We start from the raw sequence: 15,363 nt of genomic DNA, 5'->3' as shown, positions 1-15,363 counted from the left end.
GCCCGTGAGCCATGGCCGCTGAGCTTGCGCGTCCAGAGCCTGTGCTCCGCAACAGGAGAGGCCACAACAATGAGAGGCCCATGTACCGCAAAAAAAAAAAAAAAAAAAAAAAAAAAAAAAAAAGTTACTTATATCTTTAGTAATCATTCTCCTAACTGAATTCCTTTAAGTTTATGTGGAAGACCATTTGTCTCTGTTCCTGTAGATACTCTAATTTTGGCCAATCCATTTAAACTGGATTCTTTAAATAAAGAACATAAAGTATATAACACTTTCTTTTGGGAATCTAACTTTATGAGTAACAGGTCAACATATTGAGTATAGAGTGCCTGCAGGGCGTAGGCACTGTGGATGCATGTATCAAGTCTTTGCTCAGTAACCTGCCCACAGATACCCACTCAGGACAGATCTTCAACTTGTCCCATGGGAAATGCCTGGGGATTTTTAGCTTCTTAGATGCCTACAAAGATTTGGGAGCATTTCTCTAAATAGGAGTGAAGATAGAGAACTCACAAGTGTATCATAAATTTCCCTTATTTGCTGCCATGAAATTATTTTTGAAAGAATTCCTCTCTGGAGGTAACCCCCAAGGGCCAATGACTAACTTCAGGGTAACAGAATGTGTGAATTGTTTACTACAATAGTCCCCATAAGGAAAACTATAGCCTCCTTAGAGAGACCTAAGTTCCTAATTCCTTCTGATTGGAAGATAATTTAAATGACAATACTGTTCGCCTCAAAAGAACTAAGACCAGAACATTCCCCAGTATTTGAAATATACTTTGTCTAGTTTAACGATGCAAAACCAGAGGAACAAAGGGGATATTTTGGGAGAAGGAAGAATTTGCTTGCCACACTATTCATCAACCCCACTAAGGCTGAAATATATCTTCCCTAGGGAAAGGGGATATTTGGTCCCAGGATGTATGTTATTAGTTATCTATTGCCACATAACAATGTACTCCAAAATTTAGTGTCTTAAAATTAAAGCATGCTTATTATTTCACAACTTCTGGAAGTCAGGTGTGGCTTAGCTGGAATTACAAGGCTGCAATCAAAGTGTTGGCCAAGGCTGTGGTCTCATCTGAAGGCTTGACTATGGAAGGATCTACTTTCAATGTTGTGTTTGCTGGCAGAACTAAGTTCCTTGCAGCTGTTGGATAGAGGGCTTTAGTCCTTTGCTGGCATTAACCAGAAGCTACGTTCATTCAGTTCCTTGGGCCTCTCCTACATGGCAGCTTGCTTCATCAAAATGTGCAAGCTGAGAAGGCAAAAGAGAGTCCAGCTGGATGAGTCAGTCTTTTGTAACCTAATCATGAAAGTGACATCCCATCACTTTTGCCATAATCTTTTTTTTTTGCCATAATCTCTTTGTTATCAACAAGTGACTAGGTCAGGACCACACTCAAAGGGAGGAGATTACAGAAGGGTAATCAATGGGGGCCATTTTTGAAAGCTGGCTACCAGACAACACTAGTATAAATCTAGATACAGATGCTGTTCCTATAAACATATTAGATTCCAAGAACCTGCTTCTTCAGCCCATTTGTCTTGAAGATGAAAGGAGTAAAAGAGATGTAAGCTTTCAGTCCTGACTTGTACTTACACCAATGAGAGCAGGTTATTCCCACATGAAGTCTTTTTTTTTTTTTTTTGCGGTACGCGGGCCTCTCACTGTTGCGGCCTCTCCCGTTGCGGAGCACAGGCTCAGCGGCCGCGCAGGCCCAGCGGCCATGGCTCACGGGCCCAGCCACAGCCACTCCGCGGCACGTGGGATCTTCCCGGACCGGGGCATGAACCCGTGTCCCCTGCAACGGCAGGCGAACTCTCAACCACTGCACCACCAGGGAAGCCCTCACATGAAGTCTTTGCTGAAATAAATTCTATCAGGCATCCTTCACCAAAATAGGCTGGTTTCAACTATAGTGAAGATCTGTCAAGGCAAGAAACCTTTTCTGTTTGGTAAATGCTGAAGAGAATTTTTTAAGCAGCTGGAGCAACCTCACTTGACCCATTGTCATTCATTTTGATGCCATGATGATTCCATAAGGGCTTGAATCCCTGGAACCATTAGTGGCACATGACCGAAATTTTATCAGGAACACTTTCCACCATGCTTAGCCTCTAAGCTTTCAAATTGCCAGCTTTCTGTGTGAGTCTCAAAGTAGAAGGTATCTTGCAATGCTGCTCATTTCCTGGCCATACAGTCAGAAGTTTGTCCATGTCAACTTCATCATTAGCCTTTTCTGTTCAGTTCTCTTCACTTAGGCAGTTTTCCTTGTTTATATGATTCATTCTTTTTTATCCCTAAAAAAATTAAAATATAATACAAATATGCATAAAACATATAGTAGAGTGAATGCACAGTCAAGAAGCAGAATACTTTCCAGTCATGTAAGATGAAAAAGACCAGCTGTACAACACTGTGCTTATAGTTAATAGTACTGTACACTTAACAGTTTAAGAGGGTAGATCTCACATTGTGTTTTTTACCACACACACACACACACACACACACACACACACACACACGAATCAGCAGGGCCATGCCAGGTCTTCAATTTGGAAAATAAATTTTAAAAAGAAATAGAATACCCCTATACCTCTGAAACTGGCCATCCACACCATTCTCCTCATCCCTTCCTGATCACTCTCTCAAGTAACCAGTGGTAATTACCTGCTTGTCTTTCTTTATAGTCCCCACACGTCCACTGGCTCTTGCCCAGAACACAACCAAATAAAAGAAACAAGCAGAAGCAGCGGTCCTCCTAACTCCACAGAGGACTTCATGATGATGGATCCTTGGCTCAGACCTCCTCAGGCAACAGGAAACTGTAGTTTTATTTCCCTAAAAATCTCAGTCTATTTTTATGTTTTAGAAATCAACATAGAAATGGAATCATCATGTATGCCTTGCTTCTTTGGTTTTCCCATTATGTATGTAAGTTTCATCTGTGTTGTTGTGTGTGGCTGTGATTTGTTCATTTTCATTATACTACAATCTATTCATTCTACCAGGTAGGTGGACATTTGGGTTGTTTTCAGTGTGGGCTGTTAGGAAGAGCGCTATGCTGAACTTTCTTAAGTGTGTCACTGAGAGTTTCCATGGAATGGAACTAGTGGGCCGTAGAGTGTGCAGAGCTTCAACTTCACCAGACAAGGCCAACCTGTATTCTAAAATGATTGAACCAACCGAGCAGTATATAAGAGCTCCTACTATCATTCCTTCTTTGACTTCCTGACTCCTTCCTCTTGAGTACTTTTATCCCATGTGCAACATTTGCATTTTCTTTCCACTTTGAAACTTTTTTAAAAAAACCACTGCCTTTTTAAAATTGCAATTGTATGGCTCTTCACACTAGGTCTTCCAGCACTCTCATTATTTTAAGTGTGGTAGTGAATGATACTTGTAAAACACTTTGAAACTAAGCAAAAACACAGCAAAATAAATGTTAATGAAGTAGTGGAAACCAAAATGACCCTTACAGCCATCTTGTACCTATTTGTGACTGACAGAATTGTAGTGCTTTATTCTGAAGCTTATTTTTGTTCTTAGCTAGCTTATGAGTTAAATATTGGCAAACATAATGGTCAATATGTGTCATACATTTGTCAAAACCCATAGGATGTACAACACGAAAAGTGAACCCTAATGCAAACTATGGACTTTAGTTAATAATAACGTATCACTATTGGCCCATCATTTCTAACCAATGTACCACACTCTGCAAGATGGGGGAAGTGAGGGGGTGTAAGGGAACTGTACTTTCTACTCAATGTTAAGGTAAATCTAAAACTGCTCCCCCAAAACTATTAATTTAAAAAAGTTGTAAGCAGAATAACTTCTGCATAATGGTAAAGAAATTTCCATTTCTCTACACTTGAGGTTCTAGAGCAGGGATCAGCAAACTACTGCCTATGGGACAAATCTGGCCTGCTGTCTGTTTTTGCACAGCCTTCCAGATAAGAATGGATTTTATAGTTTTCAAAGGTTGAAAAAAAAACCCAAAAGAACAATATTTTGTGAATTCTGAAATTTACATGAAATTCTAATTTTAGTATCCATAAAGTTTCATTGGAACACAGCCACACCCATTCATTTACACATTAATTATGGCTGCTTTTGTACTACAATGACAGAGTGACAAAGATTGGCAATGTTATAGAGACTGTATGGCCCACAAAACCTAAATATTGACTACCTGGCTCTTTACAGACAAAATTTGTTGGGAGTTCCCTGGTGGTCCAGTTGTTGGGACTCTGCCTTTCCATGGCGGGGGGCGCGGGTTCTATCCCTGGTTGGGGAACTAGGATCCCTTAAGCTGAGTGGCAAGGCCAAAAAAACAAACAAACAAAAAATGTCGATTTCTGGGTTAGAGAAGGCAGTCTTCATGGAGTCAGGAGATATGAGTTCTAAACTGTGTAAATGTGTGATCTTGGGTTACTCATCGTCTCTAGAACCTAACTATAAATTCCAGAATTTATAGTAACTTCATGGGCAAGTTCTCACTGGAAAGTGCGCATGGATTCAGGCCATAGCAAATCAAACACCTCCAGCTTTTCCAAAACTGATCACGCTATATAAATTTACCCTTGCTTTCAAGAAAACACTATATAATTTTTTTAACCTGTAAAAATACTGGCAAGTATGAAAAGAAAACGAGAAATGCAGAAGAATCTCACTGTAATACTGGTTATTATGATGGAAAAACTGGAAATGAATTAAATGTACATAATAGGAGAGTAGTAAAATAAATTATGATATATCCATACCAGATAACAATACTGTATATTCTCTCCAAGTTATCTCCCAATTAGGCAGATCTCCAAGTAGTCATGTGGAGTGACTTCCAAGATGTAGTAAATGAAAAAGGCATATTACAAATTAACAAGTACAGAATGATGTCTTTTGTTTTATAACACAACTATTTCTATATGTAGATATACTGCTGCATAGACTAAAAAGTCTAGACCAGTGCTGTCCAACAGAAATACATTGTAAGCCATATCTGTGATTTCATATTTTCTAGTAGCCATGTTAAAAATGTAAAAAGAAACAGGTAAAATTAAATTTAATAATATATTTTATTTAACTCAATGTATAAAAAATTATTTCAACATGTAATCAATATAAAAAGTTAATAGCGAGATAGTTTACATGTTTTTCATACTATATCTTTGAAGTACAATGTGTATTTCACACACTTAAAGCACATCTCAACTTGGGCCAGCTACATTTCAAGCATTCAATAGCCACATGTGGCTATCATATCAGACAGCACAGGTCTAAACACATCAAAGTGATAACAGTGATTACTCTGGTGGGGGAGGGGAAGAATGAAGGGGGACACTTTTTCTGCTATATTCTTTTGTATTGTTCAATTTAAATTATTTCATGTAGTACTTCATTAAAAATAATAATATATATTTAAAACAAGTCAGAAGTATGTACTTCATGTTTTATTCTTTGTTTTTTTTTTTTTTTGGCCGTGCCACGTGGCATGTGGGATCGTAGTTCCTTCATCAGGGATTGAACCCATGCCTTCGGCAGTGAAAGCTTGGAGTCCTAACCACTGGACTGACAGGGAATTCCCTGGATAAACATTTTCTGAGTTTGAGCTGTCTGTGAGGAGTTAGGCTATGCATTATGGAAGATAAAAAGAATGAGACATTGTTGTCCTACAAGATTTTTGGAGAAAACTTTTGGAACTGCCTTTACAGCTTGCAAATTCTCTTCAGGTTGGATCTGACTTCTAGCCATAGCCAAAAGCCCTTTAGTTGGGTCCAGTAAATCAACTAGGTATTATGGCATTGTCTAAAATGAAGTGTGACAAAAGATTTTATTATGTGACTTGCAAACTGGCAGCTCCAAATGCTTCCCAAAACATTTATGTTCAGCAACAACAATAAATTAAGTAGATAATGCAACAAAACGACTATGGGTAAGCTCAGCTTTATATGATACCTTCTTGGGACTTCCCTGGTGGTGCAGCGGTTAAGAATCCGCCTGCCAATTCAGGGGACACGGGTTCAATCCCTGGTCCGGGAAGATCCCACATGCCGAGAAGCAACTAAGCCCGTGCAGCACAACTACTGAGCCTGCGCTCTAGAGCCCAGGAGCCACAACCACTGAGCCCGCGTGCCACGACTACTTAAGTCCACGTGCCTAGAGCCCGTGCTCTGCAACGAGAAGCCACCGCAGTGAGAAGCCCGTGCACCACAATGAAGAGCAGCCCCCGCTCGCAGCAACTAGAGAAAGCCCGCGCGCAGCAACGAGGACCCAACGCAGCCATAAATAAATAAATTAAATAAAGAGTAAAAGTAAGTCTTTAGTTTGCCCAGGACCTATCAATAGTTTATGATTGCCCTTAGTGAAGAGCAAGCAAACCATGATAGAGACAAAACTATTTGACTGCTATCCTAGTGTATCAATATGTTCTGAAAGAAGGGACCATCAGGAATTTTTTTAATTACCTGGACTTTTTAGAATAACTGAGCTTGCTATTTTTAAAAGATGGGACTTAAAATGCTAAAAGAGTGACGATAAGGGCAAAAGGGGAAAGGAGGTTATGGTTTCCCATTTGAAAAATTTAACAGGATTATCATTTTAAACTGTAAGCAACCTAAGCCTAATCTCTTCGTTTTATGGAGCTGGCTTGTGGTTTGAATCTTAAGGATGAGAAGGAGGTCAGCTGGGGGACAACTGGAGGGAGAGTGCCCTAGGCACGAAGTCCAGCACCTTCCAGTCTTTAGATCCCAGTGGCTGGCCAGCCAACCAAGAAAGATACCTCCCCAGCCTTGCTAACAGCCTCCTCTCACCTCCTTTCCCTCACACCAGCGCCCCCATCGCAGCTCTCTCCCTTAATGTTCCAGCACCGCCCCACTCCAGCCTCCTTCAACACCCTTCAGCCTCCTCTCAGCACGGCCTCCCTCAGACAGTGTCTCTTCTCCGCCTCTGCCATCAGTCTTTGGAGTCTCTCCTCACTGTCCCCCTTCTCTTTGAGGGTCTATCATCAGTCCCTTCCTAAATTTGTGGACGTCTCCCTCTGCCTTCAGATCTTTTCCCTCAGGCCCAATTTTCAGTCTCCCTCGGTCCCGTCCCTCAGTCTGTAGGTCGACCCCCTCACTCAGTCTGAGGTGTCTCCTCTCTTGGTCTGCGGGGTCCCCTCTCTCGGTTTGAGTGCCTCCCCACTCGGTCTGCGCGGTCCCCACCCTCGTTCTGCGGGGTCCCTTCCCTCGGTCTGGGGGGACCCCTCTCGGTCTGCGCGTCTCCCCTCTCGGTCTGCGGGGTCCCCTCCCTCTGAGGTGTCTCCTTCCTCGGTCTGCAGTGTCCCTTCTGTCCAACGACGTGGTCCCCTCCCTCGGGTCTGCAAGATCTCTCCTCAGTCCCCACCCTTGGTCTGAGCGGGGGGGGGGGTTCTCATCTTCCCGCTGGCCTTGAGCACCGGCTTTCTCCACTCACCTCCCGGCCGCCAGCTCTCTTGAGCTCGCTCTCGCCGGGCACGGTCTCGGGCGCGCACGCCGGGCGGCGACAGCGGGTGACCGCGCGCGCAGCGTGCGCGGTGACGTCAGTGCGCTGGCGGCGGCGGCGGCGGCGGCGGCGGTAGGGCTGTTTGTTCTGCTCTCCCGCAACCGAAGAGCCGAAGCGGTGGCTGCGGCAGCGGCGGCTGCCGGCAGTGCCCGCGGGCAAGCGGGGCCTGTGAGCGCGGCGGAACGGCGGGCGGGCCCCGGCGCCGCGCAGGCAGCCCGAAGAGGAGGGGGCGGCGGCGGCTGGCGGCCGGCGGCCGGCGGGGGCGGCGTGCGGCCTAGCGTCTCAGGTGAGGACTGGTGCCCTTCGGGGCGGCGGACGGCGCGGGGCAGCCGGCGGAGCTCCGCGGCGCGGCCCGCGTAACCTGCATTGCGTAATGGGGCCGGTGCGCCAGCACCTACGCCATCGGCGCGGCGCGGGGGCGGAGAGGCCGGGGCGACGCGGGCTCGGGCCTGCGGGCCTCCCGCGTCCCCGCGCCGTTCGCGCCGGGCCAGGGCCGCCTGCGCCGTTGGCGGCAGGGCGGTTCGCGGGCTCCCCGCCCTTGGCGCCGCCGCCCCCCGGCTCCGGCAGGGCTGCAGGGCAGGGGCGCGGGCGGGGGGCGCGGGCGCAGCGGCGGGGCGGGTGGCCGGGGGCGGGCGGGGGGCGGGCCGAGGCGCCCGGCACTTCCTGTCGCCGCCATTTTGTCAAGTGAGGAGGAGGAGGAGGAGGAAGCGGCCGCCGCGCACTCCGCGGCGCGCCTGGCCCCGGTAAGTCCGGGCCCGGCGTAGTCGTCACAGGCGCCACTGTCCCCGGCCGCAGTCCCCGGGGCGGTTTGGCCCCGGCCCGGACGCTCACGTGGGGCGGGCCCAATGCGCTCCCTGGTGCTTTGGTCCTCTTGTCCAGGCTGGGGCAGCGCGCCCCCGCCCTCATTTCCTCATCTTCCGGGCTGTCCCCGGAGCTCTGCAGAGAACGGGGCTGGTCCCCCGGTGGAGGGAGAAGGCTGCCGCTGCACACCTGCCCGGAGACAGGCTCTTGGGGGCGGGAGCGGTGCACTGAGGGGCGAGCCTGGCCCCCTTTACCCACCCACTCCCGGCTTGGCAGCCCCTCACTGGGCGCTTTGTTTTGCTCGGTCGGTGCTTGCTGGCGTCCTTGCCAGGGTCTCGTCTATTTGCAGTCTTGTGCGTGGTGGTGGTATGGGGTGGGGATGTGGGGGAGTTGTGATTCAGCGAAATAAAATGACCCCCCTCCCTCCAAAACGGAAATAACACAACTTCACCCGACTGAGATACTCCTAAGGCCCAGCCTTGGATGAAGATGGGAAATCCCACTTCGGTGTAGTGGGCAGTATAAATACTTCTGGTCAGGCCCGTGGATGAGTCATGTTCTTTTGCGGAGTGACTGACCTCTCTTTTAGTCAAGATCACGCATTGTTTTCTGAAGTGTTGTTTTTGTTTGTTTACTCAGTGTTTTGTGCAGCCTCGTGCGGTGTATGGTCTTGGCCCTTGGGTTACTTTCTGTGTGTGTGCTGGATGCAAGAAGTGACCTCTTGGAGAAGTGAATGAGAATTGAAGTGTCTTTGCTTACCTTCGAGAGGGCTCTACCTGTTCGTGTTTACAGAAACCGTCTCAGTGTACCTCTAAGCCAGTGGCTCTTTGGTGCTGTAATAATGTTTGGGAGATTTTTATGAATGGGGCTGTCAGTTTCCTTAAATTGTTAGTTCTTGGAATTTAGTCCTTGGAGGTTGTAAAGAAAGCGATACCCAGTAGGATTTATGAATATGTTACCAGTTTCGAGAAGTTTTTGGATGGCACAGTCTATTTTATGACTTAGCCAGTAATATGATAAAACATTATTTTCGGTTTAATTTGGATAGGATTTATCTTTCCCGCAAGGCATTGTAGATAACTAACCCCTAATCCCCCAAATTTTCAGCCTGGGGAAAATAAACCTCTCCGATGATTTCCCTCGACCAAATCGAGAAAAGCCTGATCTAAAACAGTGCATTGCTCCCCTGTTATCTGCCCTACCCCATAACCTTAGTAGGAAACAAAGTATCTAAGGGCTCAAGCTGTGGAGTGAGTTAGTCTCTTAAGATGGTTTTAGTTGGTCTTAACCTGAGGAGATGAGCCCACATGTGTGAATCTTGCTAGAATTCAGCCCCAGCCAATTGCTGAAGATAAGGAATTTTGCCTACAGGTGAAAGTTAGAACATGAAAGTGGCTGCGTTTTAAGGATGGGTTGGCTGTTCTCAGGTGTCTATATGGTTACCTTCCCTTCCTGGGATAGAGATGAGAAAAAAAATTACCTAAGAATTGCAAGAGAATCATTGGCCACTTTGTAAAATTTCCACTAAATTATTGAATTGTTTAGAGGAATTTAGACTTTGTTTCCAAAAGTTACCTTTTTGAGCCAGTTGTTGTGATCTTTGTACTAAGTTGCACTTTTTCTTTTGGAGGTGGAGGGGATGCAGTATTTTCATGTTACACAATTCAGGTTATTGAATGACTTGAGATTTATGAATTCTGGAAGGAGATTGGAGGGATATATTTTTTTTAACTTATAGTAAAAACCATTTCGTATCAATGATTTGAAGACCCTGGGCTGTTAAATCTGCTCTGACAACCCGCTGTCGTCATCTGTAACGATTGTGTGGATGTGAAATGTTTCAAATTCTGATTTTGAATAAAATCGTAAAGTTGACACGTTTGTCTTTATGTTCCTGGCAGATCTATAAAAAGGAGAGAAAAGCTTGTTATTGAGAACAGTTTCAGTGTTTCTATTAATGTTTAATAAATCTTTGTGATTTTTAGTGTTTTGAAAAGACTGAACATTTGCAAGGTGAGAATTGTGGGGATTCTTTGCTGGTGCTGGCATTTTATTTAATTCATAAGACATGAGTTTGTAAAAAATAAGATTTCCTTAAATTATTATTTTTATTTTTACTAGACTGTAAGTTCTGTGAGGGCAGGGTTTTGTTTGCTTGGCTTTGTCTATTTTTATTCTCTAGTGTATCCTCAGCACCTTAGAAGAGCAGCTAAAATATTCCTTGAGTGAATAAACTGGAGAGATAATTTAGGAAGAATTTGACATGCCCATAATACCAAGTGCAAGTAATTCCTTTTAAATCAGTAAAATATTAACAGTGGGCATAATTGGTCAGTAGTGACTTACAAGAGACGTGAATTTTTGTTTTTATTTTATTTATTTATTTATTTATTTTTGGCTGCACTGGTTGCTGTGCGTGGGTATTCTCTAGTTGCGGTGAGCGGGGGCTACTCTTCATTGTGGTGCGCGGGCTTCTCATTGCGGTGGCTTCTCTTGCGGAGCACGGGCTCTAGGCATGCATGCTCAGTAGTTGTGGCTCGTGGGCTCTAGAGCACAGGCTCAGTAGTTGTGGTGCACGGGCTTAGTTGCTCCGTGGCATGTGGGATCTTCCCGGACCAGGGCTCGAACCCTTGTCGCCTGCATTGGCAGGCGGATTCTTAACCACTGTGCCACCAAGGAAGCCCGGGAGACGTGAATTTTAACTAAGGTAACGTTAAGGTCCCTAATTGCAGTAAACTTACTAATAGTCCAAGCAGCGTGGCATGCAGTTGCTTCTGTGCACTGTCTACTGTGCGTCTCCCACTTAGCAGTTTGAAATGTGGTGAGTGGGTTTGGGCTGTGGGTCAGTCCTGACCTGGGAAAAGTATTTTAAGAGGAAGTTGAAGTGGGTGATAAACAAGTATGCGTAGCATTTCTTAATGTGGATCTCATTTTGTCAGTAAAAAGGTTTTGTTTTTTTGTTTAAAAACATTGAGCCCTTTCTGATATTCTGATTTCATGTGATTGGCCAATCCATTGTAACAATTAGTTCCTGAGCTTCTACTATGTATAAGAGAAGACAAAAAGATATTTGCACAGTGATTTTCTGTGGTACATATATTCTTTCTTAATGTATTCATTCTCTCCAAATATTTATTGAATATAAATTATAGAGTATTATACTAACATTGTAAAATCTTATCTTTTTGTTTTTAGTGTTTTTATAACAGGCTTATTGAGATATAATTCACAAATGATAGTTCACCAATTTAAAGCGTACAAATCAGTGGTTTTTAGTATGTTCAGAGTGGTGCAGCCACCACCACAACCAGTTTTAGAACATTTTCATCCCTCCAAAAAGAAATCCCTATTCATTAGCAGTCACGTTCCATCCCCCCAATCCCTGGCAACCACTGATTTACACTCTGTCTCTATAAATTTGCCTATTCTGGATATTTCAGGGATCATATGATACATAACCTTTTGTGGCTGGCTCCTTTTACTTGGTATAATGTTTTTAAGGTTTGTGCTGTAGCATGAATCAGTACTTCATTTCTCTTATAACTAAGTACTATTCCATTGTGTGGATGGATATGTCACATTTTATTTATTCAGTTGATGGATATTTGCATTTCCACTTTTTTGGGTATTGTGAATGGTGCTGCTACGAACATTCATGTACACATTTTTGTGTGGACATTTGTATTAATTTCTCTTGGATGGATATCTAGGAGTGGAATTGCTAGGTCATGGTACTTAACTTTTTGAGAATGCACAATGACTTTTTAACTGCAGTGATTTTTCTAGTACTTTGATGGAGGGGTTAAAAAAAAAAAGCTTAATGGAAGGTGGTGTAGCCATTTAAAAGAATGAGGAAATGGAAGTGCAAGGATGTCAGCATGTTGACATGTAGTACAGTCTGCACGGTTTGATCCCCATTTGGTTTTTTAAATTGTACATTGTTAGAGAACAGTTTGAAATGCTGGTGAGGCACAGAAAACAGTCTGGAAGATGCAACCCAAACTCATACCATTGTTATAAAAGTTAATTTTAAAAACACTTAGGTTTTTTTTTTCCAGTCCAAGCAGGCTACAACTGATTAAACTTGATTAAACTGCATCCACATGTCCCAGCATAAATCATGGGATGTATTCCATTCTAAAGAAATAGATGGAGAGTGAGTCCAGTGTCAAAGATAGGGCAGAGCAGCCATCTGTCCTGTTCTTGACCAAATCCTGAGGGGGAATAGCACTGGTTGATCCACATCATTTGCAAAAGAGGTTTTATGGGATTTTCTTTTTAAACAAAAGTAGTGCACGGTCATTTTTTAAAATTTGGAAAATACAGTGTTAAGGTGATGTTAAGTGTTAAAAATTGTTACCTAACCCCATTTTTGTGCCAGTTTTTTTCTACATGAGTAACAAAATTGGATTGTGCTGTTAATTTTTCAAAAAATATTACACTGTGAACATTTCCAAAATACTCTATTTTAAATGGTTGCCTAAAATTCTATTACGTGAATGTACCATAATTTAATTCTGCTATTTTTGGACATGATTTTCAAGTTTTCTCTTTTTTTCATATCTAGAAATGGAATCACCAGACCAAAGGGTGTGCGTTTTTGGAAAGTTGATACAAATTAGTTTTCTAGAAAAGTTCCATGAATTTCCCTTTCTCCAATCTAAGCTTGACAGTGTCTTGTTTATAAGGGTGAGGTTTTTAACAGTTCCCCCCCCCACACAAATAGTAACTGTTTAAAAACAAAATGTGGTTTTGAGTGTGTTCTGAAGCCTTCTGAGAAGCAGAAGTGTCTCTGAGATCTTGCTCTTTGACCTTTCTACTCTCCTGCCCAGAGTTGGACTTTGTTTCCTGAAATCAAGTCGCAGAATTCCTGACTCTGTGATAGAAGTCCAGTGTTATTTGAATGCTCTGGGGAGGGCTTGAACAGCCTCTTGGCAGTCCAGTCCTGTCTCATTTTTGCTGCCCTGCTCCAAAGACTGATACAACCAGTGTGGCACAGTTAGACCCCAGTTTGAATCCTGGCCCTCCTGCCTGCTGTGTGACCTTCGCCTGTCACTCAGCCTTCCCCAGACTTCATTTCTCCATCTTTAAGTTGAGGATAAAATGAGGCAGTGCTCTCTCAAGGTTAGCTACTTATTTGCTGTCATTATCCAGGGTGGAGAATAGAAGTGGGAAGAGGTAGCCAGGTATTACAAAGTAGAGCAGCTGAGGGTAGGAAGGTGGACCAGCTGACATGCCTGGAAACCATGTCACCGGGTGATATCAAGATCAGCCAGGTGCCTTTCAGATCCCCCTGTGTGTTGGTCTTCCTTCAAGTGAGCTGTGAGTAGAGATCAATGGGGGAGGTGATATAAAGTAGGGGCTGGTTTTTCTAGGTGAGGATTTGTTTATCTGATAATGAGATTAAAAGTGGTGGTGGGCTTCCCTGGTGGCGCAGTGGTTGAGAGTCTGCCTGCCGATGCAGGGGACGCAGGTTCGTGACCCGGTCCGGGAAGGTCCCGCATGCCGCGGAGCGGCTGGGCCCGTGAGCCATGGCCGCTGAGCCTGCGCATCTGGAGCCTGTGCTCTGCGGTGTGAGAGGCCACAACGGTGAGAGGCCCGCGTACCGCAAAAAAAAAAAAAAAGTGGTGGTAATGGGATTAATGGAAATTCAGCAAGCTTTGGGGGTGCCCACCCTGGGATGTTGTTGGCTGCAGAGTTTGGAGAAATGATCCATCAGGGGAAGGTGGTCCAGTATATCCTCAGGCCTAAGATGTAACTTAACTATTTTATTAAAACCTGGTTGTCTGAACAAAGGCAGCAGTCATTGGGAGTTGCTGATGGAGGAAGTTTTTGCGGAGCACAAGCGTAGCATCTCTCCATACCTTCCCTGCCTCTTTTGGCCCTAAATTAAATTGTGTTGACATCTGGATTTGTTGAAAGGATTCTGGTCTGCAGGAAGGTTTGTATCACAAGTCAGGGACTCCCTGGAAGGGAGGCAGGCAGTTGGATGATGGGCCAGGAAAGTGGAGTGTCTGGCTGGGAGGCTGAGTTCTTGCTGGTGGACTTTGGGCCTGTTGACCAGAAGAACCAGTCGATGCCAGTCACCATTACTAGGGGCCATCAGTATCCAGGTCCGTGTGGAATGCCTTTAGTTTGTGTTAAACTGTTAAATCTGAGCATTTAACTGCAAATGAAGAGTACCTAAATGAATATGCCATTTCTTCTTTTTGATCTGTGACATACTTACAAATAAAGGCTTTTTTAAGCTCACCCTAGGTGTAGGGTATTCTGTGATCTTTTCCTTGACAAGTGTTGGCCTGTTCTGCTCAATGTAGGAAGTTCCAGGATTCTGGGCTGTGGCTAGCAGAGTTGGTTGGGCTTGGGTGGAGCTGTGTACTGAGAACTGTGGAGTCCATGTCAGGGATCAGTCCAGGCCCACTCCCTTCTGGCCTTGACCTCGACCTCAGGCAAGTTACATAATCTCCCTAAACCTCAGTTTCCTCCTGTGTAAAATGGGATTTGTATGAATAAGCATTGACTGAGTAGACAGCAGGTGGGGGTGTCTGGCCTCTGTGTTGTATTCAGATTGGGGGAAGGTAGGGGAGTATCTGACCTGTATTATATTCGATTGGTGAGAGGGTGCTTCTTTTGCTCTGCATAAAGGGTTTCTAGAATAGCCGTCCAGGCCTCACTTTGCCTGTGGTCACTTCTCTTGTCTTGGTGTCCCCTTAAGGCTGAAACTGCTTATTTGTTCCTAGTTGCTGTTATGCCAAGAGACACTGGTACACTGTGGAAGCAGTGCCAGGGAAAGGTGTTGGGCTTGGTATTATGTAATTTCTAGAAGCAGGAATTAGTAATATCCGTGTCCTTGTGTGTGACTAACGTCCCCAGTTGTCCTATCCCAGGCAATAACATACACGCTTGACGGCGAATTGGCTTTTGAGATTGTTTTGTGTAAGTGAGATAAATTTGGGGATTTCACACTTGAAACATTTTCCGCTGTGTTTGAGGAAGCATACGTTTCAGGTGAGCAGATCCTTATTGTGAGG

At 44.6% G+C, this 15,363-nt stretch overlaps 1 protein-coding gene and 1 long non-coding RNA gene across 10 annotated transcripts in view; one reads left to right on the top strand and one right to left on the bottom strand.

Annotated features, from left to right (window-relative positions):
• Nucleotides 1–969: 969 nt before the first annotated feature.
• Nucleotides 970–7,593, bottom strand: LOC117311890 (uncharacterized). Of its 2 annotated transcripts, XR_012331030.1 has the most exons (3): nucleotides 7,463–7,593; nucleotides 4,774–4,847; nucleotides 970–2,307 (listed from the first exon to the last, which is right to left on the bottom strand). It is a non-coding gene; the product is annotated as an uncharacterized lncRNA (long non-coding RNA). The 2 variants fall into 2 exon arrangements; XR_012331029.1 differs by lacking the exon at nucleotides 7,463–7,593 and having other exon boundaries at nucleotides 4,774–7,456.
• Nucleotides 7,594–7,631: 38 nt separating this feature from the next.
• BRD4 (bromodomain containing 4) overlaps nucleotides 7,632–15,363 on the top strand; it is an 81,897-nt gene continuing 74,165 nt past the window's right edge. For 5 of the 8 annotated variants that reach the window (XM_033853784.2, XM_033853783.2, XM_073802979.1 and 2 more), the window contains exon 1: nucleotides 7,642–7,817. The gene's annotated coding sequence lies outside the window, so the exon portion shown is untranslated. Of the gene's footprint in view, nucleotides 7,818–8,149; nucleotides 8,275–15,363 lie in introns of those variants that run through there. The other 3 variants (XR_012331027.1, XM_073802980.1, XM_033853785.2) reach the window with 3 other exon arrangements.

The sequence above is a fragment of the Tursiops truncatus genome, chromosome 3, assembly GCF_011762595.2.
Source record: "Tursiops truncatus isolate mTurTru1 chromosome 3, mTurTru1.mat.Y, whole genome shotgun sequence".
Classification (NCBI taxonomy): domain Eukaryota; kingdom Metazoa; phylum Chordata; class Mammalia; order Artiodactyla; family Delphinidae; genus Tursiops; species Tursiops truncatus.
This window is presented reverse-complemented; position numbering and strand designations above follow the sequence as displayed.